Source organism: Mustela nivalis (genome assembly GCF_964662115.1).
Source record: "Mustela nivalis genome assembly, chromosome: 6".
Taxonomy (NCBI): domain Eukaryota; kingdom Metazoa; phylum Chordata; class Mammalia; order Carnivora; family Mustelidae; genus Mustela; species Mustela nivalis.
Genome location: NC_139025.1, coordinates 22,154,265 through 22,168,996, shown reverse-complemented (window position 1 = coordinate 22,168,996; position 14,732 = coordinate 22,154,265). Strand labels below are relative to the sequence as shown.

General features: G+C 38.2%; 1 pseudogene across 1 annotated transcript in view; it reads right to left on the bottom strand.

The window, feature by feature from the left end:
• LOC309868079 (zinc finger protein 346 pseudogene) overlaps positions 1 to 4,633 on the bottom strand; it is a 101,520-nt pseudogene extending 96,887 nt beyond the window's left edge. Inside the window, exon 1 of the transcript in view lies at positions 4,438 to 4,633. The product of the transcript in view is annotated as a zinc finger protein 346 pseudogene (transcript). The remainder of the gene's footprint in view (positions 1 to 4,437) is intronic.
• Between the last annotated feature and the right edge of the window lie 10,099 nt (positions 4,634 to 14,732).

The following is a 14,732-nucleotide window of genomic DNA, read 5'->3' as shown; positions in this document are numbered from 1 at the left end:
GCCTCTCTGCTCACATTGCCTTTTGTCTGTCTCTAATTTCCCTGTTTCTCTCTCATAAGAATACATGTGATTGCATGTATGGAATAACCCAGAATAATCCCATTTTGAAATCCTTAACTTAATCCCATCTGCAAAGCCCTTATTTGTCAGACCAAGTACCATTCACAGATTCTAGGCATTAGGTCCTGGATATCTCTGGGAGAGAAGGAGAAGGGCTTTAATCAGCCAACCACACTCAATTATTTTATTTTGGTATTGGTATTTGGTATTTGGTACATGCAAAGATTTCTATTTTGAATGAGAAAAATTTAGCATACACTTTACTCAGGGTTTTGGAAAAATAATATAGGCAGTCACTGACAAAGAACAAGGGGTCTTATCCAGATCAGTTGGGTGGGGTGGAGATCCGAGGCATTCATTAGTTACCCTAAGCCATAGTTTCATTATTTTGAGACACAAGCCACCTCCTGGGGATTATGTTGTTATATTTGAAATATAAGAGATAAGACTTGCAAAGCACTATCTCCACAATAGATATTAGCTACCATTATTGAATTTTTCCATAAAACATCACAAAGTAAGATTCTGTTCTATATCTGCATTTCAGGTCCATTCTGAGCACTAAATGATTGAAAGTTCCCAGTTAAGTCCATTTTTCTCTCACTAATTTGAGTTGCGAGTATTAGCATGAACTACTTTTCTCCTCACAGTCTAAAAAATAATTTCCCATTGTCTATTTCCCTTTTTAGTTCGTCTTTCTCTCCTTTATTCTCCCCAGCTGACACATTATGTCCTAGCTTTGTCCCAAGAACTGCATAATCGAGTTTCCAGTTTGCCTTACACCCAAAGGGTTGAATGAGAATGCAACCTAATTACGTGTTTGTTTGCTGAATAATATTTATATACCTATTTATCAAACGTTACAAAATTTTCATGAGCGAAATCAATTATTTAGAGCCTAAAAGAGACCAGAATTTATCTTTCTACCTTCTATATTAACAAGTAAGGAAAAATCTCCCTAACTCTCAGACACCTGCTTAAAAAAAAAAAAGTTTAGAATAATTTATTAAACATTGTGTGTGTGTGTGTGTGTGTGTAGGCCTTTAAGTTGGCACAGGTCCATCTCATCTCTTATAATAACCAATCCTATATTTGCATTTATGTTTGACAAAAAACAATCCATCATTTAGCCATAACAGACATTGCTAGTCAATCACTGATGCATTCTCCTTAGCTGAGATTTGGTTTTAGAGCCTTTTTGAATGGGACACCCTGGAGTTACCAATTTGTCAGAGCTGACAGCTGAAGGGAAACTCTTTACCATCCCTGGATAACTCAACCATCTTGACTTCACTCTGCATCAGAAATGTGGTCATAATTTACTCAGGTCAATGCCATGGGCAGTACATTCACATCTCATGGTAATTACACAGGAACTTATGTTTTTAAATATACTTTTATTAAAAATATAACCCTACGTGCTACTTTATTCAGCAAGTCATTTTTCTTGATTAACTTTTAAGGGTAATAATAGCCCAAAATCACAGAAAGGAAAAAGTCATGTTCTATGTTCCCTTTGGCATACATGTTTTTTTTCTTCCTTTATACTCTGGAACTTTCTCTTTTTCTCCCAGAACAACAACAACAACAACAACAACAAGATAATAATAAATATGCATTATTTTAAAATAATATGTAGCATTTAAAATATTCTGCTCAACAGTTCGAGATGTTAGAAGTCTAACAAAAAATGAAAATGTGTTTTGAAGTTCTTTATAGTCATGAATTAATGATATTGTTTATCTCATCACCACAAGAAATCCAATAGATCTTGAAGTGAAAGACAAAGCTCTCCTATGGGAAGGCAAATTATTGACACCTCAGAAGAGTATAGGATATTAAAAACTTCCCAGATGAAAATGGCAATTTGTTTTAAAACTTCAATGTTAATTCCCTTCCGAATGAGTCACAAGAAAGTGACTGAAGGCTGAAAGTGACAAAAACTGAAATATTATATGTAAAACACAAACCAAAATCACTTTCCTAAACAGTAACAATATACCTGAGACCATTCCTTCCTTTAACTGTGATTTGTGATTCCTTTGGAGAAGGTCATGTTGGGTCTATGGTCAAAGGAGAGAGACCGATATAAAGCAAAGGTCAAGCAAAGCTTTATTTCACGCCAAGCATCGAGAAACAAACTGACCCTTCGGGGTTGCACCTCTTACAGAGAGGGCAACCTCTCTCTGCCTTACAGACTAGCCTTTAAGGACAAAGGCCATGTGGTTGGGCATGGCCATGCACAGGTGGCCAATGAGATTGTAACACACAAAGAAAGCTACATAGTCATGCTAGGTCACACATAAGTGACCAATTCAATCAATTGAATTAGTTTACCCTATAGTAGATATTTGAACTAGCCTATCACCTTGGTCAGAATTGGCACCCAAAAGGCCCCCAAAGGGCAGGGCCCATACTCCTTGGTAGCTAGGGAGACAGATGCACCCCCACTGATTGGATACATCCACCTGGCCTGACCCCCCCTGTATTTGGGCTTTGTTACCTGGGACAGGTTTCTGGGACTTGTTTTTAAGTAAGTGTCCTGGGGGGAAGAGGGGCAGAGACAGTTTAAGTTTTACTGCATAAACAACAAAATTACTGTTTAACCGGATGGCTAAATAGGCCCTTACAGTCATTGAAAGGACATGTCCTGTGAGCTAGACCAGGGCAATGGGAGGCTCCTCACCCCATCCCCCACCCTTAGAAGGAACACTCGGTGGTTCTCACAGTGGGAGGCATTTTCCAGGATGCAGCCTTGAAAGAGCTATGTGTTGTTGAGACCATCTGGACTAGCTATGTGACAACTCAGGTAATGCCTTCATATAAACTTTTAAGATTCTGGAAGGCAGGTGAGATCTATTGTTTTGCAGCTGCTCCAAACAAGCCTCATAAAAATTCAAACATTGGTAAGTTCCCTTGCTTATTAAACCTGCCATCCAGGAACCGGAAGTGGCCAGCCCCTTTCTTTCAATTTGCACTCTGTGTAGGGGGGCCAGTTATGAACAAAAGGCTTTGCAATCAAACAGCTCTGAGCTCAAATTCTGTCCCCATATCCAATTAACAGGTAATCTTAAACAAGTCTCTGTGTTTCTCTGAGCTCAGTTCTGCTCATTTGGAAGAGGGAAAATGTGGCATTGTTAAATTAGTCTTTACCCCAGAGCTGTCAGATAAAATACAAGACACCTAAATTTGAATTTTAGGTGATCAGATAATTTTTTTAATGCTTCATACTTACACTAAAAGATTATTTGGTGTTTATCTGAAATTCAAGTGTATCTGGACATCCTGTATTTTTATTTGCTAAATCTGGCAAACTTATTTTTTCTTACTATTGTCTTTCTCAGCAACCTGCAGTTTTCCTTCACAGTGATTGCATTGCAGTTCTGTTTATTTATTTAACATATCCCTGTTCCACTGGACTGTAAAGCTCCAATGGGTAGGATCTAGTTATTTATTTCTCTTCTACAAACCCAGCAAGTACTATGTCCAGCACAAACAGTAATCAAAACAATCTGAAACAGTAGAATTAATGCATGCATAGATATTACCATATAGGGAGACATGACTTTGAGTCCCAAAATTTATAAATTGCAATGTTATTTATTATTATTTATCTCTAAAATTAGCACTTGGACTATACAATCCCCACAGACTACCTTGAAATGAAACTTCTTTGTTGATGTGCTTTATAATAAAACAACTGAACTGTTCAGTAGGGCTCTCAGTGTAATGATTTCTAAAATTCTGAAATACTTCGATAGGGGGTGCCTGAGTGGCTCAGTGGGTTAAACCTCTGCCTTCAGTCAGGTCATGATCTCAGGGTCCTGGGATCAAGCCCCATGTCGAGCTCTCTGCTCAGCAGGGAGTCTGCTTCCCCTCTCTCTCTCTCTCTCTGCCTGCCTCTCTGTCTACTTGTGATCTCTGCCAAATAAATAAATAAAATCTTATAAAAAGAGAGAGAGAGATGAAATACTTCGACATAACCGTAATGAGAGATAGGGTTATTTGGCCGACTACCATATCCTAGATACTTTAATTATATGACCTCTTGTCCTTGGATAGCCTTTCATTGTAAGGCTATCCAAGAAAATTAAATCCATTTTGCAGAAAGAAAATTAAAATTCAAACATTTGTCCCAGATCACAGAGAGAGGGAAGTGGCTCTGGATTGTTCTAGTCAACCTCCATTTAACCCTATAAAGCTCATATGAAATTTTCTCAGATTCCCTTCAAGCTAAGGTTCTAGATGTGAGTTAGCCTCTACTCACTACATATTCTCCGACAAAATTTGGGCAATAGCAGGGAGGCAGAGGTGAACTTCTTGTGGCTCGTGGCTTTTGTTGCTGGCAAGCAAGACCATGAAAAGGTAAAGCTTTACCTCCATAGCAGCCCAGTATCATTGCCCAGTCTCTGGGGTAGTGAGAAGCAGCTTCTATGGCAGTGCCCAAAGAGGCTGCTTGCTTCCAGCAGAGCTCCGGAGCAGCATCAAAGGTAGTGCTATCTTGGGGAAGCAGCTCCCTAGAGCTCTTGGAGTCACTCCAGGGATGTAGCCTACGAACTGTTTCTCCAGCCATTCCAATGATTTTATAAGCATCTACCTTCTCAATTACACCCCCTGTGCTTTAGATACTTATGGTAGATTCTGTTTCCTGCACTGAATCCTGATGGATACAGTAAACCATCAACAGAACTCAGATTTGATTCCAGGTTTATTTGGTTCTAACTTCTGCTTTTTCCACCAGGCCCTGCTATACGTAATTTTTACTTTGAAAGGAAAATGTTTTAAAATGTTTATTTTTTAAAAAGATAATATATTCTTTACTTCTATAAGGGTTAATGGAAAATCCTATTGTATAGACAGGTTCTAAAAAGAAGGACTGTAATAACGAATCTGACTCCGTTTCTTGATTGCTGACAGCTTTTTTTTTTTTTTAAGATTTTACTTTTTTTTTTTTTTTTTTTGACAGAGAGAGAGAGATCGATCATAAGTAGGCAGAGAGGCAGGCAGAGAGAGGGGGAAAAGCAGGCTCCCTGCTGAGCAGAGAGCCCAACATGGGGCTCTATCCCAAGACCCTGAGATCATGACCTGAGCCAAAGGCAGAGGCTTAACCCACTGAGCCACCCAGATGCCCCTTGCCTGTAGCTTTTAAGCTTCCCCTCTTCCTTCTCCTCTGGCCCCATCAAGCGAAGCTGGTGCTAAAGCTGAGGCATTCCCTCTTTGGTTCTGGTGGGAAGTTCAAACCACTAGCGAGAGCCCTTACTCTGGCCCTACCTTTCTAATTACCGTGAAAAATCAGACTGCTCTCCTTTGCTTTTTCTCTCAGCCATTTTGGACCAGCTCGGGGTCCTGTCTGGAACTCTTCAGAAAGTCCCATTATGTTGGTAATAAACATTTTCATACCATCTTGGTGTATATGTGGCATTGTCATCCTGCCACCCAACCCAGATTTTGGATGGGGTCCACCCTGTTTTCACAAAGCGACCGCAACAACGGCTCTCGGTGTTTCTCTTAGTTCAAATTGCTATAACAAATTACCACATACTGGGTGGCTAAAACAGGGAAGTTTATTCCTCACAGTTGCAGAGGCTGGGAAGTACAAGATCAAGGTGCTGGCTAATCTTGTGTCTGGTGAAGACCCTCTTCCTGGTTTGCAGATGGACGCCTACTTATTGCATTTTTACGTGAGAGAGAGAAAAGTCATCTCTCTCGGGTCTCCTCTTATAAGGGCACTAATTCTGTTCACGATGACTCCACCCTCATGACCTAATCACCTCCCAGAGGCCCCACCTCCAAATACCGTCACACCGGGGGTTAGGACTTCGACATACGGATTTCAGAAGGGAGGGTACACAAACATTCAGCCCACGCAGTGTTACAGCACTCCTAGAAATAATTTAAGGAGAAAATGAAAAAGAAACCAAGAAAAAAGTAAAAAGCAAGACTATCTGCTCTAACTGGAGGTAAAGCTGACTCACAGATAAAATTTCTTGTGGACAAAACGGCTTTATTTGAAGAACCCTTGCCTACGAACATATTATGTGAAATATCTATGCATTAAAAACTTTTATGTGAAATCCAATTGTGATTCATTCTAATAGCTTCAATAGAAATGCAATTATTTCCCACATCCAAGCATTTTCAGAAACAGCCATTGTGTTAAAGAGCAGTTTTAATACACAAGCAATATGAGGTTGTTAAATATTTTAACTACTGAGTGAGTGACTAAGAATTAATATTTCAGGATTAAAATTCATTGATTATTGAATTTCTGCTATCTAGTCAGTATAAATCAATGATTAATGTGATTTCCATGGAACATCTTTTAGTTAAGAACTTGATAAATAGAGCAGCCTCAACGGGGCAAAAATACCACTTAGTGTTTCAAAGAAGATATCTTGAAAGAAGATAGCAACTCTCCATCCGAGTGCTCTTTATGTTTAAAAAAATGAAACAAAATGACACAATTTTAGATGTAGGTAGATCTTGAGCCTTAACTACAAAAGAGGAAATGATTCTTGTAAGTTAGGAGTCCGGTGGCCTTCGGGCGTTAGGGCTGATACTGTATGGGCACCAGATTTTACAGCAAAGAGCTCAATACACTTACCCTGTGAATACTTCCATAGGAGTTCTAATGGGTAGCAAACAGTCATGATGCTAGAAAACAAATTTTTGGAATCTTTTAATATAATGTCTATTAGATAGCTCCATTTCTCCTAGTGAAAAAACAAACAAACAAACAAAAGATGCTCATCAGTTTGTACACAGGATTGCCACTAGCTATATAGTACCTTTGTGCCAATGGAAAAAGGCATCCCCTCTGGGTGGATGTAGCAGGATGCAAATGAGCCTTATTGTCCGCTCCCAGGGGCCCCCTCCATGGGTGTCTCTGTACGCTGTACAAAGTGCCTCTTATCCCAGTGCATATGTGCTCACTCTTTCCCCAAATCTTCCCCCCCCCTCCTTCCCACTCCCCATCTTTCCTGCATCATTTTTAGTTTAGTATAGCAGTGTTTGGGTTTTTAGTTTGAGCTTTTGTTCCACACGCCGTGAGAGGCAATATGCAGTGGGGACTGGTAGCATAGGCTCCAGAACCAGACGTACTAGGTTTGACTCCTATCCCTGCCGTTTACTAGGTGTGAACTTTGTCAATTTTCTCAACCTTGCCCAGCACTTTTTCTTTCTTTTTTTTTCCTTTTCATTTATTTATTTTTAAAAAATTTTTTGTTATTCATTTTTGTGAGAGAGAGAGAGAGTATGAGCAGATGGGAGGGGTAGAGGGAGAGGGAGAAGCAGACTCCTCACTGAGCAGGGAGCCCCACGTGGGGCTTGATTCCAACCCCGGGATCATGACCAAAGCAGAAGGCAAACACTTAACCAACTGAGCCACCCAGGTGCCTCCGGCCCTGTTTTCTTAATTACAAAATAGTGATAATGTTATCACTCTTCTTATGGAGTGTTGTGAAGAGTTAATACAGGTAAAACATTTTAAACAGGCCCCGCTGCACAGTAATATCTACAGAAATGCTTCCTAATCCTGAATTGCCTGTGGAAGTCCCAGTAACAAATCAGGTAGGATGTTTACTCTCTGACATGTGGACATAGCAAACACATTACTAAGAACTTTGTGATTTAAGAGTCTGTTCCTGCACTGGCCAGAAGGCAGGAAAACAATCCAGAATGCAGGGATGCAATAAGACCATGAACCCTAATGTTCAAAGGGCCATAGGAGGCTGGGTAGACAAGAGGCTGTTCCATAGAGGAGGAAGGGGTGTCCTTCCTCCTTGAAACACAGGTTTCAAAATTGTGGGGCTTTGTGAAGAAGTTCAATACTTGTGAGTCAGATGGAGAATAGGTTCCTGTAGTCAGCAGAATAATGCACCCCTTCTCCCTACAAAAGGTCCACATCCTACTCCCAGACCTGTAAGTGTGTTACTTTTCATGGCAGAAGGAACTTGCAGTGTTGATTAGGTTAAATATTTTGAGATGGGGAGATGAACCTGTGTGATCTGTGTTGTCCAAATATAATCACAAGAGTTCTTCTTATAAGTGAAAGAGGGAAACAGAGAAGTTGGAGTTGCTATGCTGCTGGATTTGAAGATGGAAGAAGAGTTGAGAAACTCGAAGAAGTAAGGAAACATATTCATCTCAAGAGCCCACACAGAAAGAATGCAACCTTTCAATATCTTGATTTTTGCCTCATGAGGTATATATTGGACTTCTGACCTATTGAACTGTAAGATAATACCTCTGTGATGTTTTAAGTCAATAATTTGTTACAGCAGCAATAGGAAATGAGTAGAGCTTCCCAGTGCTTCTATACCCTGTGACTTTTTTCTGTTTTACCAAGAAACACAGTTAGGTACCATCACTATATATGGCTACCATGAAGATGCGACAAAATCAAGATGACAGGCTTTGTGAAGGCCATCAATATTTGCCCGTCCAGCACTTCCTTCATGGATACATATCTAATTTTTGGTCCCCTCTCCTAAACAATCCAAGAAAAAATTTTGTCTCATTTTCAAAGTTTGGTTGAGATTTACAAATATGTGTTTTCTGTGAGGTATCTGAATTCTTAGGATATTTTTCTCATACTTTAGAAGAAAAGCTCTGCTTCCTACTAGTAGAAGAAGAAGAATACATAGTTTGAAATCAAGGAATTTTTCTCTTAACTCTGTAGTCAGTCATTCAAGGACAAGGTTATCCGGAATAAATTGCCCTTACCTCATACCAGGTGTCTGTGATGACGGGTTCACAGGGTGTTGATGGTTTTGAAATCATCAACTTTCTTCCCATCTCTCTGTTAATCTTGCCCCAAAAGTTAAGTGAACTAAATTAATCTCATCTCAGTTCTCATCCCAACTTAGCAAGATGTTTGGTACTGAGGATACGTTTTCACTGTCCCCTTCCCCTTCATGTATAGGTTTGTCTTTACCCAATTTCCTCATCTCTGAGCTACACAGAAGGTGAGTGATCAATGGTTATCGCCTTCTGCTCTAGCCAAGCATTTCCTGACCTGCACTTCATCGATTTCTGAAACATAAGGCTCTTTCAAAGAAGGAATAAAGAGATTAAGCATATGTGAAGAAAGATAACTTGACCCTGAGAAGTGCACACAGAGGTCTTCACCCCAGAGGAGAAAACCCAGGTTTTCTATCTTATAACATAGTGAACATTAGCTACTGCATGATGATTTCATTCAATTCAATCCAACAAACATTGATTGAGACCTTACTCTGGGCAAAGAATAATAATTAAGTCACACATGGCATTAGGGAAACTGCTGACATTTGTGTTGATGATAGATACTAAAGAATTAACACAATTAGAAGGGAAAACCTAAAAAAAATTGCCGTGGTGGTATAAGAGTAATACTAATTACAGTAATTTATGGGAACTGCTTATCACTAATGCCTAATTATTATGCAGCAAAATCATGAGTATGCATGCCATTAAATGTGTGTTATGAGGGGCTTTGGTGTGTGTTGTATTAGATTCGATTAAAACAATGAAATATAAACATGCATGCTCAGTCCTCATAATGTGTTACCATGCAGTAATTTGTCATCTGCTCCCAATTTTTAAAAATTAGAGAAAAGTGCTTAGCCCGTGAATAATATAACTTGGTTCTTTTATACCAGGGAAGCTATAAATTGATTAGTGCACTTGATTTCCTAAATGACTTCCCTATTATTACCATCAAGCATTGTAGTATATTTTGTTTTTTTCCTCCCAGGCTTTCTTATAAATAATTTTAATTTTTCTTTTACAGCATTCTATTCTAGAATAAATGCAACTCTGAGATGTTCATTATCTTGATAGTCCTCAGAGAGAATGAGTCAGATAGAATGAGAGTGACCAGCTCTGTGTGGTCTGACCAGTCCATCTAGCTGTTTGCAGATTACTTATCAATCCAGACAAGAAAGAAGCTCAGGTCCCAATTACTTCAGGTTCAGTTAAAATAACAGAGTAAGACAGTATTAGTGTTAACCTGGTTAACATGGACAAGGTCACATTTATGTGCCAACCTGAAAATTCAATGAAACCTTCTGGCATAAAAGGATTTAGAAATAAAGGACAGCCCCCAATGTCACAAGACTGTCTTCTGTCTCAATGTATTCATTCTTTCAACCAAAAATTGTTAAAGATCTGTTACGTGTCAAGCACTGTGCTACACACTGGAAAGACAGACATTTATGAGACTGAGCCCCCCACCCCCAAGGAAACTCATCGTCTTGTAGTAGCAGTTTCTTTGAAGTCTACAGAACTATAGTATCAAAGATGCTGGAGCTTCTTCTGTGTCCATGACCCTAGTTGTATAAATGAGAAAGTAAGTATGAGTCATTAACTTCCTAAGGCCATAAAAGAAAGTAAATCCAGATACATTACAACCGGATGAATAGATGCCTGCCCCATCTTTTCATCCCATCTCCATTATTTTAAAACCATGCCCAACCTCAGGGGCCAGAAGGAAACTGTTCTGTGCCTCCACTAGCTTTCTTTTCTATTCTGCAAGCTGCCCTCATGCTTACAGGTCTTCCTGGGGCCACTTGCATCCATCCTCAGGTAGGCCTTTGGTTTTGCTACATAACAACAGAGTATTCACAACCTTGTACCATGAAGACATACTTAAAATTTGTGTTTACATTTCCTCAACCATAAAATGATGATAATAATGTGCACATATGTATCACATATACTCAAATAATATAAATGACCTAAGCCAATGTTTTACATCTGTGAGTGTGTTAGGATGTTAGTAAGTATCTGTATGCTGCAGGAATGAAACCCAAGCAAACCTAAAACTTGGGCCTACTGATAGATGCTTCTGATAAATTGACCTTTGACTCACTCAAGAAACTCGGAAAATTCCTGTCCTAATCACCAATGGGCGGACTGCAGATGTGTGAACTGAGACTTTAAAAGAGTTTAGAGGATCTACAAATCTGTAAAAAAGATCAACAAAAATGGCAAATGGGTCTTACAGTCTTCATTTTCTGCATCAGTTGTGCAGTTGCTATATTCCCTGCCATGAAATGAGGCTTTACAAACTTAAACGTATTAGAAGCTTTTCATCAATCACATTACTGTGTTGTAACAAATATGCATCTAGTATCATCTACCACCTCTCCCTGAAAATGGCATTCTACCTGCTTTTCTTCCTCCCAATTTTTTAGGAAAGATAAATAATCTTTTTTTCAAGTCTAAAACGTTGGCTTGTTTTTAATCTCAATCCTTTCTCTTCAGAATGTTAGTGTCTTGTAGCTTTATTCTTTTCTTCTCTGTTGGATCCTTACTATCAGGCCACAGATTCTTCATCATCATTTAATATTTTCAACTTTATATGCATCACGAAATGCCCAGTTGGTGATTTCTAACTTGCAAGCAAGAACTACCTCTTCTAGGAAGATATTTTTTATTCCCAAATTGACAGTAATCCTTGAGATAGTATATCAACCCCCCTAAAACTTTTGTAAGGCTCCTCAACCACAGATAACTATCAAAATATAGCAGGAAGTTTCCAGGGTAGTTGAGCTTCCTTAATAAGGGGTGTATGGTTATTGACTATGATAATTGCAAATAGTGGGTATTCAATGAAATTGTGGTTTTGATTTGATAATGACAGCCCCTCCAAAGGTTTTCCATTTCCCCTAACTAAACTGACCCACTCTTTTGGGTCTTCAGAAAAGACAAAGACAAACTCCAATATTTATTTCCATCTGAAGGAAAAAAAAATCTTTGTTTCTCCTTTGTGCTCCTTTCCACCATCAATATTTCACTCTGACACAAGGTAAGTGCAGTCATAATTTGTGCCCTTTTCTGTACATATGTTTTATTTCAATTAAAACTTCATCAAAGTATAAAAGTACCAAAACATCAAAGTGCAAATCAAAAACCAAATTTAGAACACGAATTATCAAGATTTAAGATGGGACCTTGGCTATATATTTTTTTCATTATGTTCAGTTCGCCACTGTATAATACATAATTGGTTTTTTGAGGAAAATATACAGCTGTAAATGCTTTTATTTTTAAGGAAGAAAGAATAAAATAAACATTTCTATAAGAGGTTCTGAAAAGAATACCAAACAAAATAATCTAGCAAAAAGAGAAGGAAGGAGTTTATAAAATATTGGCATATGGATAAATGAATTAGGAGACTACAAACAGGATAGCCAAAATATTTATCTCAAATTGATTTCCTTAAAAAAGCAAAAACACAGATAACCCATTTTCTGGCCTAATGAAGATAAAAGAGAGGAAACACAGAAACAATAACAACAAAAAATTAGATATCAGGAATGATTTTAAGAGATAAGATTAAAAAAAAAAGAGATAAGATGAGTATTTTAAATCACACACAATATATATGTGTATTTACAAGGGAATTATTTACAATAACAGAAATATGGAAGCAATTTAAATTTCCACTAAGAGGGTATTGACCATATAATGTTCCTATTTTTAATGTAATAACTTTTATTCAATATTATGCAAATATTGAACAGATTTACATCGATACAGGTTTTTTTTTTTTAATTTGTCCACAAGACTTGTGTTATACAGCAAATCTTAGCTTTTTATCTATGGGCAGTGGTATTATCTGTGAAATACTACCACTTAATGAGATTATTACTATATTATTATATATTTAATTTAATTTAATTTAATTTAACTATTTAATGAAATAGCATGTTTATTTTTTACAGTCAACAATTTCATTCCAGTATTTTTTATGTGTCAGACTCAGTGCCAAGTAGATAAAGAAAAAAGAAAAATCCCTGCTTTCATTTTAGTGATTATCTGCTTTTTGAATCAGACATTAATCACACCACCACATAAACTAACTTTATGCATGGAAGAGCTATTTATAGTGTCATTTGGGAACATATAAGAAGTACCTAATAATCTAACATACAGCTAATGCTCAATCCATGTGTGTGTTGTTTTTTCTTCCTCTCTTTTGGATATCCAACCTACTGCTCTTTTCAGGAGTTAAATTTCTTCTCAAAGGTATCCTGAATAGGCATATTACAGCTTCCTAAAGTAATTATAAAAAATAATAAAACCAGGGAATAATAAAACCAGTTTCAACTCAAGACATTGGGGTAATCTGGCCCATTGTGTGTCAATAACATCCAGTCTCTAAATCCCAACCAAGTAGGCTTGCTAAAATTCCCAGCTCAGGAGAATGAGTAATAAGGTACCTGTTCCTGGTACCTCATTATCAGTCAAAAATAGGTCAAAGCACCAGGCTAGTGAAAATGCAAATATGGCTTCCAAATCTGTGTCACAGTCTGGTTTATGCTGTTCCTGACCACTCACAGGTCCCTCACTTACTTGGACCAATGTCATCACAAAGGTGTGTGTAGGCCCATTGGTCATATGTAGGATCGCTGAGGGGAGTGTGTATATGCCATAGCACTTTTCGTGATACTTCATAATTCCCTTCATAGTAGTTAGCATTATGTGGAATTATATAAGCCTTAGGTTTGCTCCTGTGATTATTTGATCATTCCTTAGTCACCTTGTTTTAACTGTCTGCATATTATGTTTCATAATTGATTTTTTTTTCTTGTTTCCTCTACAGCTGAGGGTAAGAAAGAATAGGGAGATAAGAAGACAGTGGATTCTAGCAGGGAACTCTCTATGTTTACTTCTTTGTGAAGTCCTGGAAAAAAGAAAAAGATCCCCAAGAGTAAGAAGATTATACAGCTACTTTAGATTGTGGGGTCAGGAATACCTAAGGGGTGACATTTCAGCTAAATGTCCATTAGAAGCCATTCATACACCCCCTGAGAAAGCCAGTTCCTGGCAGCAGAAATAGTGCATGGAAAGATCCAATGGTGGTGAATGGACTCGATTTGTTATAGGAACCTATAGGGAGGAAACCAGTCAAGAGATTCTTGTATTTGTCAGGAACAGAGGAGATGGTTTTGAGCCAGCCAGGGTGGCAGTAGCAGAAATGGAGACAAGCAGATGGTTTGGGATATGTTTTGTAAGAAAAGTCGGCAATATTTATGAATGACTTTGAGATGGCAGATATAGATAGAAATAGATTTAAAAAATAACACCTAGATTTCAGTCTCTGAATCTGGATGCCACTGGAGCTGTTTGAAGAAGGGTAGAAAAAGAAGGAAAGAAGGAGTTGGTTTGGATGGACAAACCATGAGTTCATTTTTAGTTTGAAATGCCTGGCAGGAATCCAAATGATGACATCAAAACCTGAGTTGATTTGAAATATATGGAATTAAGATTATAGTCTGAGTTTAAAGGGCTAGGAAATATGTTGCCTCTTTGAAAAAATTTCACATGTTTTTGCTCTAGTCTATTACTTTGTATTTTATTGCTTAATCCCAGAGAACAGAAGTATCTTCTCTCTTACTCTCATGGATTAAAGAGATCCTTTATTGGGGGCACCTGGGTGGCTTAGCTGGTTAAATGTTCAGCTCTTGGTTTCAGTTCAGGTCTTGATCCACAGTTCTGAGATGGGGCCCCTGTCAGGCTTGAAGCTCGGCAAGGAGCCTGCTTGCCCTTCTCCCTCTGCTCCTCCCTCCCCCATAAGTAAATAAAATCTTTTAAAAGAGAGAGAGAGAGAGAGAAATCCTTTATTCCAGCCCCCTAATAGAAACATGGGACCATAATCTCCATAATCACTACACATTATGAAC